At 43.5% G+C, this 5194-nt stretch overlaps 1 pseudogene; it reads left to right on the plus strand.

Annotated features, from left to right (window-relative positions):
* Positions 1 to 3623: 3623 nt before the first annotated feature.
* Positions 3624 to 4529, plus strand: LOC138579991 (taste receptor type 2 member 40-like; annotated as a pseudogene).
* Positions 4530 to 5194: the final 665 nt, after the last annotated feature.

A 5194-nucleotide genomic window follows, 5' to 3' on the forward strand; every position in this document is an offset into this window, starting at 1 on the left:
TTATAACTCAGCTCCTGGCAGGTATGCATATGACAGGAAAGACCAGATCATGATATCTTGGCCTAGAAGGGCGACTTGCAGCTAGAGAGTGAGAATATCTGAGCATGACATGTACCTAAATCATGGAGGGAAGTACTTTCTGGTAAATAATGTCAAGAAGCGAGCTGGCTGCTATAACCCAGAGAAAGTGAAGCAAATAAGTGGATGGGTGCTATCTGGGTGAGGTTCTGTTGTGCCTTAGAGATGATGGGGAGACCAGTGTCCCTGGCATAGTAATACCACTTCCACTGCATTGCTTGATCCATAGTGACACTTTTGAGAGATGCCAATGTTGTACAGAAACCAATAGGCCCTCTTGGCATTTATTGCAAGCCCTTCCTATTTAGGAATTGAAGACATGTATGTGCTGTATCCCATAGACTGGCCAATAGACTCGGGAACCTTGAAGGAGGTCAGGATCTCTATTAGATTAGGAACCCCAACACGTTATACTTTATTCCATCCTGACATGGTGCCTAGATTGTTCTCAGTGAAGAATATGCTGTGTTGGTATGAAAATACCTCTTCTCCTTATAGAGATTTAGCCCTAACCCGTTGGGTCACTTGTGAATAAAGGTATTTACCTATATTAGCTGCTCTTGTCTGTTCAGTTGGTATTTTTGCCACACATCTTTGTGTGGTAAGAAAAAATACTTGTAACTTGCATAGAATACCTCTTACATTTCTTTGGACGTACAACCCTTTGGAAGTAGAAGGTGTAGAAGTAAAAATGCGTGATTAACAAGTAACATATTTAAGGTTTGAATTACAAGGACTAAGAGTCCAGTTTGTGTTTAGGACCAGGAGACCATTTTGCTTAATAAAAACACTTATTTAATCATTTGGCTAAGCGCAATCCTTACTGGTGTACAACATTTAATTTGTGTATACTGAGTGATAGGCAAGAGCAGAGCCTTAGCACACCAGTTGTTGCAGCTTTCCCACCCAATTTTTATTTTATTTATTTCATTTATATAGCACACCAAAAGACACAGAGGCGTACGGGGGCAGGACCATGCGGACAGAACAAAGACAGACACAATTAAAGCCGTCCCACACCGGCTAAACACACAGGATTAGAGGACATGAGTTGCAGGTCAAGGGAAAGGTTATCTGAAAAGCAGAGTTTTTATTTTCTTTTTAAACAGGTCTGTGGATTGCATTACTCTCAGATGCAGGGTCTAGATTTCCAAGCTTGTGGTGCTGCTACAAAGGGAGACCCTTTGATCAACTGTGTCACTTTGCATCTAGGCACCTTCAACAAGTTCAGATTATTGGATCTGAGAGATCGAACAAGTGGCTTCTTCTTAAGAGCCTCTTGTGAGCTCTGGTAGGTTCCTACAAAGGCAGAATAGCTAAGGATCCCAAAGGAAATGCCAGGATATAGGAGCACTTTGCTCCTTTTCGGAGAGCATGTGGCTACCAGTGCTGCAAAATGGTTCCACTGTGTTGTAGCCAAAATTAAATTACATAACTATCACCAACCTATGGCCCAACATACTTCTGAGTCCGAAAACGTATGATGGATATATTGAATGATCTGGCACCACCACTGCCCAGATAGCCATATGGACTACTGAGTGTAGCACATTAAAAATGCAGCTGCAGGAGGACCTCTGTAGAAGCCAAAGATATCCGTAAACCCAAAATCCATAGAAGAAATATAAGAGACTACCAAAGTTAGCAAAAGGAAATCCTAAAATTGAACTTTTTTGACCAAACTGCTTGTGTGAAAGCCGGAAAAGGTTTGGCCCACAGAAAAGATAGTCTCCATTTGAGAAGAGCTTCTTCAGATCAGCGCTTGCATCAGGGCCTCATTACACGGACGGCGGTAACCATGGCGCTATTAGCTCCATGGTTGGCGCCGGTATTTTACCAAGTCTGCCATGGTGAATGGCGGACTTACCGCCCTATTCCAAGGTGTGTGGGGGCGGTAATTCCCCATTCACCATGGCACTTCCCCATTCCCATTTTTGCCCCTATAAGGCTCAATGGAAATGGGGAAGGCGGTAAATACGGTACCGCAAATTGCGGTACCGTACTTACCTCCAAGGTCCCTTTGCGGGTCCCGTCCTTAACGGCTGGTAAGGACCCACAAAGGAACCTCGTAGTAAGGTGGCAAGGGTTTACCGGCACTAGTACCCTTACCAGTACAACCCTTACCGCCATCCGTGTAATGAGGCCCTGTGTCTGTTTCTCGCCCCCTGCTGCGCTTAATAACAGGCCCATGTGACGTTATTTTCACTGTCATTTCATGAAAGGACATGCAATCAGACTTTGCTCCATGCACTGAACTCGGCAGTCAACACAGTCCACATGAGCACTAGTGGGAACGGGCAGCACCCTGCCCATACCACAGGTGCATCGTTGATGGCTTCATGAAACCGTATTCACCTTCTGCAATAAGTAGAACCGGTCTCTTTGTTACAGCGGAGGGAATTGTGCCACAGACGGGTTAACTTGTAGATCATGAACGCAGGTAGATGTGCAGTGACTCACAAGATGGGTGTACTGTCAGCCATTGTTTTGAATTCCACCTCAGAATAAGGTAGTAGCGTAGTTTGGGAGTGAGTGGGTGCTTCACAATGCTTCTCGTAGGTGAAGCTTCTAGAAAGATGAACCTGTGAACATTGATTATTTGGACCTGTGAAGGGTGTTGAGAAAGGAAGTCACTGAAGTCATCTCACAATGAGCCGAGCAAGTAGTGCAGCCTGGGCTACGCAGCGCTTTTGGCAGTCAACACTCCTATCTAAAATGTTGAATTATATTGCTGAGAAGATTCCTTTTAGTACCAGTAATTATGCTTGAATGTGAAATAAACTTTACATCTTTTATAGTGAGTTTATCCAGGGCGTCCGTCACTGAGTGTATCTAAAAAAACACTGACCTTGTGGGTCTGGTACAGTCTCCTTTTCGAGCCATATGGGTTATGTGGGTTACAGTAAGAAAGGTAAACAGTAATGGCTGAGATAACCCTGTGCCATACTTGCTGAGCCCAGAGAGCCAAGCTGCATCACCCTGATCAGGTCAAAGAAGGTGGAAACATGTTGGGATTGTTCATGTTCCCATGCATCAGTGTGGTCTGGACTGCTGCTATTGGTGTCAGGGCAAAGACTCATTTGCATATGACCGGAAAAAGCAATCCCAACAGTTATTCCATGCATCACTTTCTGGGGTTAATAGTAAAAGGTGTAAAACACTTTTATTTAAGTAAAAAGGGTCAGAGTGCTATGCAAAGTTATTTTATACTGGTAGAGTGGTAATAGTGGCTGATAAGGATTTTGCTTGTGGTATAAGAGGAGCTACATATCCTATAATATTAAATAGTTCAAGACTGGTTGCATGCAAATGAACTGTCTTCAATGATAAAAGTAATTGAATATGCACAGTGCAATGAACAAGCTGGTGAAATGATGGAGAATTCACACTAAGCAATATTTTGTCTTTATTTCAGGTGACATTTTTGGAACTGGTGATCCGGTCCATCTCACTTATGGAAAAGCATAATTTCACCTTAAGACTGAGTGACTATTGCTATTAAAGACGTTGAGATGTTCAATGATAGCAAATAGCGGACACACAGGATGCTCTCGATTTTCACTGTCTTGTCAATGGCTATCCTTGGGACGAGCACAGTGACTGGGATCATAACGAACATATTCATTGTGGCCGTGAACTTCTACGCCAGGGACGCAGGTGTTCGGATGAATGATTGCGACCTCGTAGTCTGCACATTGGGGCTGTCCAACGTTGTTTTCCTGTGTACCATGACGATCAATGACTTCTGTATATTTATGTGGAGTGATGGGTACTTCTCTGATGGGATCTATTCCATGTTCAATGTTCTCATCTTCTTTCCCATATTCTCCAGCTTTTGGTTCACAGTCTGCCTCTGTGTCTTTTATTGCATTCAGATCTTAATATTTAATAGCCCGTTCTTAATCAAGTTGAAGCAGAACGTCGCCAAGGTGGTGCACAGGCTACTGGTGTGGTCTGTGTTGACGTCCCTGGTCATCAGTCTTCCCGCAGCATGGAGTTTGGACAAAGAGCTTAGTTGGAACACAACCACTGACCTTGCTGGAAATATTACCCTGGTGGGTGGTGTACCCAAACTTAACCTTTATTATCTATTGTTTAGTTTTATAATTGGATGCACTGTGCCTTTACTTCTTGTAAGTATCTGAAATGGGCTCATTATACAATCTCTCTGTGCCCATGCCAAACACATGGTGCAGAGTTCCCCTTCCTCGAGCACGTCGCGCAGTGAGGCTGGGCTGCGCGCCGTCAAGACTGTAACGTTGTTGTTACTCCTCTACATCACATTCTATGTAGCTGAGGTACTGATGTTCATAGACATGTTCCCTCCTACGAGCCCTTGGTTCTGTGTGTGCTTGATTGTGATTTACCTTTACTCACCAACCCAGTCTGTCATCCTGATCCTTGGCAGCCCCAAGCTGAAGACCATGTCCTGCAAGATGCTCTGTCGCTAGCGGTGCCGAGCTAAGATGCTGCTGCAGAAACTAATGTCGATCTTCAACCGTTCCCTTTCATCTTTCACGTGCCTGCAACCTTTGATTCTGCAGACGTTTTGGACTGCAACTCCCGTCAGTTCTAGCCCTCAGAGTCAATGGTGACGAATCATGGGAAGCGTGGTACGAAACATCTGGTGAGCCAAAGGTTGAATACCCAAAAGTCTTGGTCAACACTTTTGATGATATTTAAACCGTTCAGATGCACCATTTCCATGAGCATTCTGCTCCTTCTGTTAAGATTGTTGCCCTGTAGGATATCCAATGAGAAAGCTATTTCTAAAAAGATGTAATTGGAGGGGAACAAATAGATTCAGCAACACGATTTTGCCATCATACATTTTTTGCAGGGAGATTTAGGTGCTAATTGTTTCATTCTTGGTAGTAGGAACACGTTGGTATGATTGGGATATCAGATTATAGAGCAACATGCTGACCAGTTCGATACTCCAGTCTGGCTAATTTAGCCCCTCATCCACCTGGAGTCGATACATTCAGTACCACAAGTGGGAAATAATAGTGACACCAATTATTATAGCACTTAAAAGGTGAGGGAATCTGGGATGAAGCACTATATAAATCACCAAACAATAATAATATTAATTATTATTATTATTTGACTACCA

The sequence above is a fragment of the Ambystoma mexicanum genome, chromosome 3p, assembly GCF_040938575.1.
Source record: "Ambystoma mexicanum isolate Mex_15411 chromosome 3p, UKY_AmexF1_1, whole genome shotgun sequence".
NCBI classification, from domain to species: Eukaryota; Metazoa; Chordata; class Amphibia; order Caudata; family Ambystomatidae; genus Ambystoma; species Ambystoma mexicanum.